Below are 14,445 nucleotides of genomic sequence, written 5' to 3'. Positions count from 1 at the left end.
GATAGACTGATCACACATCTTTGCTTCTGTTAATAAGTATGCCCTAGCCTGGGGATGCTTATGTCTAATGCTTATAGTAGCCAACTAGTGCCTGTGTTAGCAAAGTCTGGTTTGTCTGTTTCAGTATTACTGTCTGTATCGACTGAGCTTTTATTTTATTTAAGTAGTGAGTGTACATGCATTTCATTGCTTCCTAGTCAATACCATGGCATATTGTGCCTGTCTCTAGCCACGGTCATTTCCTGATGCTGATTCCTCATCTAACCCTTGATCTCTGTCAGCTACTGCTGCCTGTTGTGCTAGAGATTGGGGTCTCTGTACTGGACCACCCTACTTTTAACTGTTTTCTAAGTATAATAAGCTTTTTTTGTCTCCTGTCAGGGAAATAAACTGCAGTCCATGCAAAAAAGGGATTTATCTATTTTTTTTTTTTGGAGACCATAATTTGAATTCTTATATTAAGTTTGTGGTTCAATGAGGAGAAGTAGCTGTTACATAGAATTTCTGTAAATTGAGTCAGCCTCAAGGGGGAGCAGGACCCTATCCCAATAGTCAATAACCTCAGGACAAGGCAACTAATCCTGAATGTGGTGGCACGGCATCACATGATACACATACTTATTCTCACCTGGGGCTGCGAGACCTGGAGATAGTAGAGCGCTACAGGGTGGACAGGGACACGTTACAGCAAATAGTGGAGCTGTGCCGGCCGCGCCTGAGAACAAGAGACAACAGAGGGGAGCCCATCCCAGTGGACACAAAGGTATGTGTGAGCTTGTGAATACTGGCTACAGGTACCTTTCAAAGGCCCACCGGGGACATAATGGGCATCTCACAGGCATCAGCATCCAGGGTACTACACCAGTTCCTGGATGCCATGTTACCACATGCCCATGAGCACATAAAGTTCCCCACATCTCAGGAGGAGTTGGCTAGCAATATGCGCCGCTTCCACCGTGTGGCACAATACCCGGAGGTCCTGGGTGCGATAGACTGTACGCACATAGAAATCAAGTCACCACCTGGGGAGCAGGGTAGACGCTACATAAACCGCAAGGGATACCCCTCCATCAATTGCCAGGTCGTGTGCAATGCGCAGGGCATTATCATGGATGTGTGTGCTGGCAGCCCTGGAAGCTACCACGACTCCCATATCTGGCATGCCTCACAGCTGTATCAGGTATTCGCCAGTGGGGACATCACACAAGGTCACCTTGTGGGGGATGCTGGCTACGCACTGGAGCCGTGGTTGATGACACCCATCAGAAATGCACACACACACATGCAAGAACGCCATAATGAGGCACACGCACAAACGAGAATAATCATAGAGCGTGTGTTCGGGATGTTGAAATCACGGTTCCGGTGCTTGGATACATCCGGTGGAGCCTTGCAGTACTCTCCAGGCACAAGTGCCCACATATTCATAGTATGTTGTATGCTACACAATATGATTCTGCGGAAACAGCTGCTGCAGGGACATAATGCCGGAGGGCCACCAAGCCCGCCAGAACTGCCAGGGCAAGCACAGGCACAGGGCGTGCGGCGCCACGGACACACTGAGCCAGCCCCAGTAGGTAGACAGAGGCGTACCCAATATGCCTACGCCCTGGCAAAGAGGGAACGCATAGCACATACTTTGACAGTGTAGGCCCCATGGACTGACACCTCCTGACCTGCACACACAGTAAAATGGACGCCACACAAACATGTCCGCCCGTACTGTGTACCGTATGTGCGGACGTATGTGTGACTCCAACAAAGGCACCGGCCAAACACTGCACACCCAATAGTCAGCAGAGCATGGAACGCCAACACCTCAACGCACGCCGGTTCAACAGCACAGGGCGTAGCCATAGGCTGCCACTACCGGCGCAAGTCGACCACACATGTACGCATTTGCATACACAGATACCGAAATACATATCAGTACACATGTAGAAATATATGTACGCATACACAGATAGAAAGGACAACAGGGTAATATGGAACCCAGGGATGCAAGGTCACAGATAAGTAAGACGCGAAATCACCACATATTAAACATAGTGACCGACAACCCGATCATCCTGGAGGGTGGGCAGGGCAGGTAACGCCAGCCATGGAAATGTTAACCTGCAGCAATACATATCCGCGTGTCGGGATGGTCACCGGTCCACGGTACAGTAACGGGATATGTGTAGGGTCACCACCTGTCCCACGTTGTGAGGGACAGTCCACCTTTGGGCAGTTGTGTCCTGCAAAAACAATGACAAAATGGCAAATGTCCTGAGATTGTAGGACAAAACCATTTCCCATAATTACGCTATCAGTTGCAGAAAACAGTTATTTTGTAGAAGAAACATCTAAATATGATAATAAACAGAATAAGCAACTGTAATGCTACAGCTTTGTATTCCGTCAAAAAAGTGAATCGCTGTCCTCTGTACTGGCCGTGGGTATGTGTTGGCATGCAAAACCTGACGTACGTACTAAAAATGTCCCACCTTGGCCATTTGAAAAGGTGGCAACCCTACATATGTGCGTGTCATATCCATAGGACATGAGTGCGGAGATACACGCCGCCACCGGCGATGCAGCCAACCTAGGTATTGTGTCCAACCGTCGGTGCGGCGGAAAGCATACCAGTGAAGTGTACGACATTATGAGGAACGACCTCATCTGGGGTGTAAAACAGTGCATGTTCCTCGCAGTTCCTCCAAGTTCCACATTGAAAATGTCTCTCAAACAACCATTGTTAGGAATGTATATAAATGACATCCTGGTAAATACAATGTACTCATAGTAAGTTAGTAAAGGTTCTTCACTGTAAGTAAATCATCATATCATAATCAACCTATGACCTACTTAGCTGAAGTTGTCACTATGCCATTACTATGTGTTCCACATTATGCCCATGTGTTTCACATTACTACTGTGTGTGTTCCCCACTCCGGCAATAGAAGGTTGACAGCCATGGCGGCAATATGTGTATGTGTGAGGTGAGGTTGTCGTGTGTTCCGCTGTGTGTGTGTAATATGTGTGCCAGTGTAAACTGTGTATGAAGGTGACATGTCACAGCCGGAGTGTAATAATAGGCGAGGCATACAGTACTGGAACCATAGGCGTTTGTACAGCAGTACCCACAAAGTAGTACCGACATCTCCTCAGTGGCTATGCACGTGGCGCCGTAAAATGATGCAAAGCAAATGTCCCAAAGTGTACCACAGGGCCATAGCAAACAGGAGATGCAAAGGACGCATGTACAAACCACGACCGTAGGTATGGCGGCCATAACGTACACTCCACGGGCGTGTGCAGAAAGCACTTACAGCTTTATATATGTAACAGTCTTTGCAGCATGGCCGCTTTACGTACACGTGCACATCTATATGTTCTATAGTCATAATTCCATCGTGACTGCGGTCACGTTTGTCTCTTACTGTGACCAGTCCACGTTAGATGTTCCTTGTCATTAATATGCATACCGTGGTACCTATGTACATTTACATATCACCCCCGCACCGCATGCGTCACAGGCATCCATTCCCCTGCTGGGAAAGGTGCGGTACTGCATGTTGAACATTCCTAATTCCCCCTCGCTCATGGCCCAGGATGCATATGTCGTCACCACAGGGCTGTTCAGATGACAGCTGCTTATATCCCATATGCATACAGGCCTTGATTGTCAGGGTGTTGCTGTGGTGCTTTGGGTTTGGTCTTGTCCGCCCACTGTGCGGGACCGCCCTGACCCTGTCTGAATGTTAGATGAGTCACATGGGCGCGTTTTGTCCGTGTCCATGGTACCATGTCACGGCCCCAATTAGTCTTAACCGTGTGCATCGATTGTCCGGTGTATCCGTTGTAGATCTCGTTATACTAATTGCACGGTCTGATCGAACTAACCTACTGCCATTACTAACCCTCCGTATGTATGGGCTGTGTCGCAATATTACAAGGGTTTAACATTGCGTGACGACTTTCACTGAGCCACAGACATGTCCGTTGCTTTTTGGCCGGTTCGCTGTGCTACACACATTTAACATGGCGTAACAGGTTGAACAGCTCAGACACGAGGACATCGGGTTGTCCGTCGTTGTCTATTATTGAATGTCTCTGTGGAGTTTGTTTCACAAAGCGACACATTGTCGGCATTGTTAGCGGACAGCTCGCGCGATGCGTCCGCACCGGCGGGTGGCGTATGTCTGCCTTTGGCGGCGAACAGGCATTATGCTGTGCCATTATGTCTGGGGATATATGGTTTCCTTCCTTACGTAGATGATGTGCCATACTAGCAATGACCCTAGCGATGACCCGCGTCTGGGTGTGGGTACTGCTGTATTACCCACGGGAAGAGTGGCCTTAGGGTAAGTGGTGACCTAGGCAGAGGTTGCCACCGATCGTCACCGCTACCCCCTCCTGGTCTACCTACACCAAATAGAGTCTGGAAAGGTGCCCGGTAGAGCAACACCCTAGGCGGCTACCTACTTGGCCTATGCCTAAGGCCGGCTATGTGTGTGGTCCCTTGGGCATCGGACTCGGGAGCGTGGCACGTCTGCCGTTGGTATGTCCAGCATTACCCACATCCAGCCCCAAGGCAGTTAACACAACATCCATGGGTCCACATGGTGTCCCAGCTGTGCACTCCGGGAACTCTATGGAATTTAACCCACACCTCGGACAGCTGTGTAATCCTAGCCTCACCTCAGGATACGTACCTGAGTAGTAGCACAGGGCGACTGTAGTCACACTCCACATAGATGGTGCCTCCACTGACCCTGGGTATTACCATACCATTAGTTTGACAAGCCTTATCTGCAAAGCCATGGAGATGGATCATAATGGGACACATAGATGAGGACATAGGGGACCCGCATACTTTGGATACAACCCAGTTTAGCTTGGTCATAGTCAGATCATGCCCTTTACGTGTTTCACTTTGTAGAATCAGTCACCAAGGCCATTGCTGAGGGTAAACCAGTCCATACAGCCTACCTCAACCCGGCAGAGGCCGTCGACACAATACCCCCCTCGGGTATACTTGATAAACCCGTCATCTTGAATGTAAATCCATACATCGCCCTATGGGTTGCAAGGGGCTGGGTCACAGAACACACATGGCCATAGTTGCTGGCGCCATGTCATACTCACAGCCAGTCACAGGTGGTGTCCCATGGGGCTCAGTCCTGGGTCCACTATTTCCAGCATCTCGTTTCCAATGTACACGCACACAGGGGTTATGGGTGACAATGTTTGCATCGACTGCAAACGGATGCCAAGGTCAGACACACATCTGACACAGATATCCTTCAGGAGTGCCTCACAGATGTGGATAAGTGGTACCAGAGACATGTCCTACAGCTAAATGCCAGGAAATGCATAGGCATACCCGCCGGGATGAACAAGGTTACCCGAGCTACCATATAGGTGGCAGTCCACTGAACACGGAGGGTTACCAGTGATCTGGGGACACGTGTTGTTGTTAACCGTTCGTTAGACACACATGTTGCTAACATAGTTGGGTAGACCTTCCACATTGGCCACATCATCATGAAGGGATTCACATCTAGATCAGGGAGGTCATTGTCCCCTTGTACTCATCACTCAATAGACCTATGATTGGGTACAATGCCCGTTCAGAATGTATCTGACCCAACACCTGCAGCAGCTGGAAAGGCACCAACAGTTCTTCGACAAGCGGATGCAGGGTCTCAGGTATATGTGTTATACTGACCGACTGAAAGGATTCCAGCTGTATACAGTTGCATACCACTTGCCCAGAGGTGACCCGTGCCTGGCATGCGGCTAGGTCGAACAGATCTGATGACTATGCTTCACGTAAATAAGGTAGATCCTCAGAACCACAAGGGCAGCTGGCGTACACCTTGACACTGTCATTAATCGAGCGTGTTGTTGGGACGGATTCATCACCCAGACACTCACTATGCTGTGGAGCGACATCCCAGTACATGTGAGGGCAAGCACCTCGCTGGCCTTCTGTTAGTATTTACACATGGATGTCTGGATTGATTTATTTCTGTAACCTTCTAAATGAATGTTACATTAGCACATTGTGAATCTTTACATTTCGTTGGTCTATTTTACAGTACTCATATTCATACGGTTTATGTGTATATATTATGGTTCATTCATATTACTAGGTGTCTGCAGTTCTGTTAATATATTGGCACAATCCGTAGGACATATACATGTAGCTTACACAGTCAGACATTTGGAAAACATTTTATGTTGGTTCATGTTTCATATATGTACATATATTTCCATTTTCCGATGAATACTGTACCTTGCGAAGCAATGTCTGTTGTCCTCACTGTGTGGGATGTGTAACCCAAGTAAGGTTTGTTCGCTTGTCTGCCTTTAAGGCATGTAATTAGTACCTAGCACATCTAATGTACCAACCAATTAATGCTTGTAAATGTAGTAGGTTGGACTACATTGTATGTAGTCTGAATAAGTCTGCTTATGAAGCAGGCGAACCGGGCTCCAATAGACTATGGTGACTGCCTTGAATTTTTGGTGTGCTCTGGTTGGTCACTGACGGTCCCTACAGTACCTCGTCTTTGCTTTGGACTTCATCGGCTGGTTGTCTGTGTTTCTTGTATGGGGAATGTCAACTGTAGTCCCTATGTGTATGACTTGTGTAATGCTTTACTACGGCAGTGTAATTCCACGGGTTTGCATTTATGTGTGCCATCTTAGTCATACGCTTGTCCATCCATGTGAATTGCCTACTATACACTGGTATGGGGCTGTACACATTTCACACCTGCATTTTGCATTCCCGGAGTATGGTGTGCATTATTAGCGGAGAGTGGCGCATGTGCTACGCACGTCCCTCCCAGGCGGGACAAAGGATTGCCTGCGAAACAACACCGAGGCCAGATTCTACATACCCAGACTCCCTTGACTGCAACAGTGGACAGTACCCATTACACATCCTTCATGTGTGCTGCAGTGTGATGTGGGCGCAGCTGTATGGACCCGATACCCTGGGTATTTCTGTGCATGTGTGCTGCAGTTCATGGACAGCTATCATCAACATTGAACACGCTTGCGTGCCTATGTGTACCTGTGTCGTGGTGTCGACAATTAGATCACATGAGTAATGCAGGAAGCTAGCAGGCATGCTCTGAACAGAATTTTTGGGTCCTACAATGGACACCGATGTGCATATGTCAAGTTAGATGTTGCTGGACTGTGTCCACCTGCCCAGTGCTTTTCACTGCTGGTGTATGTTCCCCAATCGCGGATGTCTGTTTGACTACCCATTCCACATGGTGCTACATAACCCGGCTGCGTTAGTACTGTGAACAAATGACATACATCCAAAGATGGTGGTTACCAACTGCTTCATATAAACCTCAGACATCCCAATGGGACATATCCGTCACTATATTTCCAATATAACACCACCAGAACATGTTGCTTACCTATGCATTCATGTAACCATGTTGTCTTCGTAGGTGGGAATGCCATAGTTTACACATCCTACGTGGCGTTGTGTGTGTGCCATTAGTATGTGTTCCACAGGTCGCACATCTGTTCCGCTGTGCGGTGGCGGGTGCTCCTCAGTCTGTTGCTGGCAGACTGAGTGCTGTATCTTGCCGGTGTTGGCACGAGAGTCCGGCTCTGTATGTGGAATGTCAACTGTGGTCCCTATGTGTATTTCCTGTGTCATGCCTTACAGCGGCTATGTCATTTACCGGGTTTGCAGTTGTGGGTGCCATCCTGGCCATCACGGGTGTCCATCCATGACAATTGCCTACTGGACACTAGTATAGGGCTGTACACATTCCACACCTACATTTAGCATTCTCCGGAGTATGGTTTGCATTATTAGCGGAGAGTAAGGCAGGTGCTACGCACAAATCCCTCCCACAGGGCGGGTAGAAGGATTGCCTGCGAAACAACACCGAGCACAGAGTCTACATACCCAGAATCCCTTGACCGCAACAATTGCCAGTACCCATTACACATCCGTCATGTGTGCGGAAGTGTGATGTGGATGCAGTTCTATGGACCGGTACCCTGGGTATTTCTGTGCATCTGTGCTGCATTACATGGAGAGCTATCAGCAACATTAAACACGCTTGCGGTGCATATGTGTACCTGTGACTACAATGAGTTCCGTTAGGTGATTAAATAAAGGCGGAAGAGCTGTCTTTAGACAAATTTTTGGGTCCTACAATGGACACCACTGTGCATATGTAAAGTGTAGAGCTTGTCGGACTGTGTCCTTGTGAGCATTGGATTTCACTGATACTGTGTGTTCAGGAATCGCGGATGTCTGTTTGACTACCCATTCCACATGGTGCTACATAACCAGCTGATTTAGTACTGTGAACAATTGACATACATCCAAAGATGCTGGTTAACAACTGCTTCATATAAACCGCAGACATCCCAATGGGACATATCCGTCACTGTATTTCCAATATAACAGCACGGAACATGTTGCTTACCTATGCATTCATTTAACCATGTTGTCTTCATAGGTGGGAATGCCATAGCTTACATATCCTACTTGGCGTTGTGTGTGTGCCATTAGTATGTGTTCCACAGGACGTACAGCTGTTCCGCTGTGCGGTGGCGGGTGCTCCTCAGTCTGTTGCTGGCAGACTGAGTGCTGTATCTTGCCCGGTGTTGTACGAGTCCGGCTCTGTATGTGGAATGTCAACTGTGGTCCCTATGTGTATTTCCTGTGTCATGCCTTACAGCGGCTATGTCATTTACCGGGTTTGCAGTTGTGGGTGCCATCCTGGCCATACGGGTGTCCATCCATGACAATTGCCTACTGGACACTAGTATAGGGCTGTACACATTCCACACCTACATTTAGCATTCTCCGGAGTATGTTTTGCATTATTAGCGGGGAGTAAGGCAGGTGCTACGCACATCCCTCCCACAGGGCGGGAGGAAGGATTGCCTGCGAAACAACACCGAGCACAGAGTCTACATACCCAGAATCCCTTGACGCGACAATTGACAGTACCCATTACACATCCGTCCTGTGTGCGGAAGTGTGATGTGGATGCAGTGCTATGGACCCGGTACCCTGTGTATTTCTGTGCATCTGTGCTGCATTACATGGACAGCTATCAGCAACATTAAACACGTTTGCGGTGCATATGTGTACCTGTGGCGTCAATGAGTTCACTTAAGTGTTGAAAGAATGCGGCATTCCTGTCTTTAGACAAATTTTTGGGTCCTACATTGGACACCACTGTGCATATGTAAAGTGTAGAGCTTGTCGGACTGTGTCCTTGTGAGCAGTGGGTTTCACTGATACTGTGTGTTCAGGAATCGCGGATGTCTGTTGGACTACCCATTCCACATGGTGCTACATAACCAGGTGATGTACTACTGTGGACAAATTACATACATCCAACGATGCTGGTTAGCAAATGCTCAATTTAAACCGCTGACGTCCCAATGGGACATATCCGTCACTGTATTTCCACTATAACACCACCAGAACATGTTGCTTACCTATGCATTCATTTAACCATGTTGTCTTCATAGGTGGGAAAGCCATAGTTTACATATCCTACTTGGGGTTGTGTGTGTGCCATTAGTATGTGTTCCACAGGTCGCACATCTGTTACGCTGTGCGGTGGCGGGTGCTCCTCAGTCTGTTGCTGGCAGATTGAGTGCTGTATGCGCCCGGTGTTGTACGACGGTCCTGCTTTGTATGTGGAATGTCAACTGTAGTCCCTATGTGTATTTCCTGTGTTATGCCTTCCTGCGGCTATGTCATTTACCCGTGTCTGCAGTTGTGGGTGCCATTCTGGCCATACGGGTGTCCATCCATGACAATTGCCTACTGGACAGTAGTATGGGGCTGTACACATTACACACCTACATTTAGCATTCTCCGGAGTATGGTTTGCATTATTAAGCGGAGACTGAGGCAGGTGATCGCACACATCCCTCCCGCAGGCGGGAGAAAGTATTGCCTGCGAAGCGACACCGAGCACAGAGTCTACATACCCAGAATCCCTTGACTGCAACAATTGACAGTACCCATTACACATCCGTCATGTGTGCGGAGGTGTGATGTGGATGCAGTTGTATGGACCGGTACCCTGGGTATTTCTGTGCATCTGTGCTGCATTACATGGACAGCTATCAGCAACATTAAACACGCTTGCGGTGCATATGTGTACGTGTGGCGTCAATGAGTTCAGATGCAGCGTTGGAATAACACATTATTCGATTCTTTCCACAATTTTTGGGTCCTACAATGGACACCACTGTGCATATGTAAAGTGTAGAGCTTGTCGGACTGTGTCCTTGTGAGCAGTGGGTTTCACTGATGCTGTGTGTTCAGCAATTGTGTATGTGTGCTTGACTACCCATACTGTGTTGTGCTACAGGAACCATGTCTTCCGACACCAGAAACCAATGCTATACATCCAATGTTGCAGGTTAACAACCACTTTCATACCATACCCAGAGGTCACGATTGGGAGGTATTGCCACTTTATTATCGGAACAACACCCCCAGACTGTGTACATCATGGGAACTTTAGGCCAGTCTTACCGGCCATTTCCAATTGTAATTGGCAGACACATGTCAATACATGTATGATAACACATATTGTCATGCAGAAGTTGATCTATGTTATTTGGACATTGGCTTCTGCTTTTGGCATCCGTTGCTGTGAGTGTTGCCAGTTACCATACACATTGCTTGCTCAGAGGCAGACTACACACTACTGCGCAGTACTGTGGTCTCCTTTAAGGACCCTGAGCCAGTGGTCAATGGTACAGCAGCCACTGCATAAATCACATTGCCATCTACCAGTACCTACAGGACTGCATGAGCCAGTCATTCACTTACCCAACTGTGGTTCACTGTACCAATGCCAAGCATCCAGTGTGGTGTACCCCAGCCATACACAAAATGTACAACACGAGGAGGTGGCTACTACAAGGTGGAGCAGACACCTTGTGAGGTGTGACACCCTTGGTCATCATATGTGTAGACTTACACACTGTCATGAAATAGTCAGGGCACATTCCACAGATATACCTACATGGACCTGGCTAACAATCATACCACCTTCAGTTGCTATGCTGGACACCTGGGAGCTCAGTCCCACATATGCTCTGACTGGGTTCACATAGAGGTGGGGTTTACTCAACATACACACATTGCCAACATACAGGCTGACAAGTCCAGTGAGGACATCTCCACACCCTCCCCACACATGAGGAGATGTGTGTACCACTGGTTTGTGGTCACCTAATGTTCTGTGACACACAGGTGGGACATGCTCTCTCCAGGGTAGTGGACATAGCATCGATGAGACCAGCTGGTGACCCGCTGTGTACTCCACTATCTCGGTTATGAATTAGACCCACAGTTAGGACAGCTATTTCTTTGTAGCCTCACCTCAGGTAGGGTACCCAGGTTGTGTCACATGGCAGCTGTAGTCCCACGTCAGAAGGCCAATACCTCCACTGAGGCTGGTTATTACTGTCCCATTACCCTGAGGAGAACTATCTGCAAAGACATGGGGAGGGATCATACTGTGGCTCGTACCTGACTGCATAGGGGACATACTTACTTTGCCTCACACACGGTTTGTCTTGTTCAGGGGCGGTTCATGCCTTTAAAGCATGGTTGACATTTTCAGGACAGTCGCCGAGGCCACTGATGGGGGTGTTGCAGTCCATACAGCCTACCTCAACCTGGCAAAGCCCTTCATCACATTACCCCCTCAGGTATCGTTGATAAACCCATTGGCTGGGATGTGAACACGCACATCACAGAATGTGTTGTAAACTGTCTATGTGACACAACCCACACGGTCATAGTTGCTGGCAGCATATCAGACCTACTGCCTGTCAGAAGTGGTGTCCCATGGGGCCCTTCCATGTGTGCACTCCTGTCATACACCTACATCTTCATGGTACAGGCACACACAGGGGTGCTATGGGCAACAGTGTTTGTAGATGACTGCAAAACAGGTGCCATAGTGGGACAGACATCTGACACAGATATCCTTGAAGGGGCCTCCCAGGTATGCATATCTGCTGTCAGGGACATGTCCCACAGCTAAATGCAACGTCATGCAACATCATACCTGTGGAAGTACTAGGTCACCCCTGTCCAGCATATAGGTGGCTGTCCACTCAGCACAGGGGTGTTTACCAGGAATCAGGGGACAGTGTTGGGCGGTCACCATTCATTCCACACACACGTTGCTATCGTGGTTGTGTGGGTCTTCTACATTGCCCACCTGTTGGTGCAGGGATTCACATCTACATCAGGCTAGGTCATTGTTCCCTTGTACCCATTCGTGTTACACCTATGATCTACTACGTTGCCCCATTCAGACTGTATCTGACCATACACCTACAGCAGCTGGGAAGCCCACATAGGTTGATCGTTGTACAGATGCAGGATGACACCATTTTGTGTAATGCTGCCCCACATGTAGGACCCCTGCCACATCATGTCACATACCTGCTGTTTGGTGTTGACCTGTGCCTGACATACAAGGCCATGTCAACCCATATGTCATGTGTATGCTTCACCTACTGTATCCGCATCCCTCAGAATCACTAGGGCAGGTGACATTTACCTTGTCACGGTCATTCATGGGATGTGTTTGGGTGACACATATATCACCCAGACAATCATTATGCTGTGGATCTACATCACAGTACATGTGAGACAGACATCCTTCCTAGCCTTGTTCGCAGCTATGTTGTCCATTGGATGGAGAATTGCAGGTATAGGCCAGGGATTACATCATTATCACTGCTTGCCGGAGATACAGCAATATCATGGGTATTTCATCTGAGGCACAGAAGGTTGGCAAAGTCATCCTAACTATGGTGTAGTATTATGGCTGGGCCTGGGACGATGGCCTACCCTGTACCTATGGCCGTGTGAACCTATATTCATAGTTTGTCACATGTACAATTGTCTATCCACTATAGTCTTTCGCCACTGTATATTTCTGTGGCACATGATTGTCCTCTGTATTACATGCAGGTATGCTGTGTGCGTTGCACATACGTCACAGTTGATGACAGTGTATCTGTGTCCCTAACACTGTGATACTGAGGACTACCACACATCCTTCACAGCATTACATGCATATGTCCATTCTATTCTTCTTTGGCCTATGGGGGGGGTGTTAAGGCAAACATTACTCAAGTCCCTGTTTGTGCATGCTTCATGTTGGTGTTTGACCAGGCTCCGTTGCAGTCATGTGTTGGACAGTAGTGTGTCTGTGTGTTTGCCATGTGTTTTTATTGCCAGTACATCTGTGGGAGGTGTAGTTGGCACATGTTCCTCTTTGCAGGGACACCCATCCTGGTGTTTGTGTCATGCATCTGCACTTGGCACGTGCCATATGTCCTGTACTATTCCCACAGTCGTGTATGCCTTCATGCACTACTACTGCGTGTTACTGGCTGTGTGTATGTGGTACACATGGACATTGTGATGTTTGTCTTGACCTATTCCAATGCTAGATCGTAAACATCTGTCAATTAAGTCTTTTAAATCAAACTGTAACACTCATTCGTATTTTCAACATGACACTCATTAACACAGGAAGCTGGGATTAATAACATTTTATTACTGTGCAGCAGGAGGCAAAGGAGTATGCAGTCAAAGTTTAGACATTTGTTCAACTCTATACATGTTACATCTGTATGAGCATTCTGTATACTATCATCCTTTGCACACATTAATGATGTTGTCAGTCACAAGGCATTTACATTGCTAGAGTACAGAACATTGTATTCCTACAACAGTGCTCAGGTAATGCTTATTACATGTTTTCCCATGAGGATAGCCCAACCTTGCAAGCCACATATTCAGTTAGACTGTACTTTGGTAAGTTCTGCTCTGACACGGTTCCAACACTGTTCATATTCAGTCCTCACTCCGTGTCCTACTAGGTTCCTGTGTCTCTCTGCTGAGCAGCTGTACTCTGTGTTACAGCTCACAAGCCTATCCTCCTCAGTAGAGGGATGACAGATATACCTGTACATACATGTATTATTCTCTAACCGAGCAGATGACTAATGCTGACTGACATACACCTGCTGCACTGGTTACTGCTAGGGTTAGGGTTCAATCACACTGCAGCTACACTACAAGCAATTACATGCATGAGAAGCTGTACTGCTATATTGTCAGGTAGAATAATATGCATTATACACTATTAGCTTCTAAATTTGCACGTCATATTATGTTTAAATATGTATTTTGCTAACATTCTCCCTCCTTTGATTGCTTCTACTCTATCCAGAGACATATACAACATTATTTCATTCCCTGGCGTCTTCCTCTGTGGGACGTTTAACTAGGCAAGTAATTTGATGTACATTGCAAGTAGGATTGCATTTTCTATTGACAAATACCACTACAGGTCTTGATACATAGTCTCGGGTACAGGTATGTTGCCAGAGTCCTGA

Source organism: Protopterus annectens, chromosome 11.part0 (assembly GCF_019279795.1).
Source record: "Protopterus annectens isolate FY-2018-M chromosome 11.part0, PAN1.0, whole genome shotgun sequence".
NCBI lineage: Eukaryota > Metazoa > Chordata > Ceratodontiformes > Protopteridae > Protopterus > Protopterus annectens.
Note: the sequence above shows the minus strand (reverse complement) of the source record.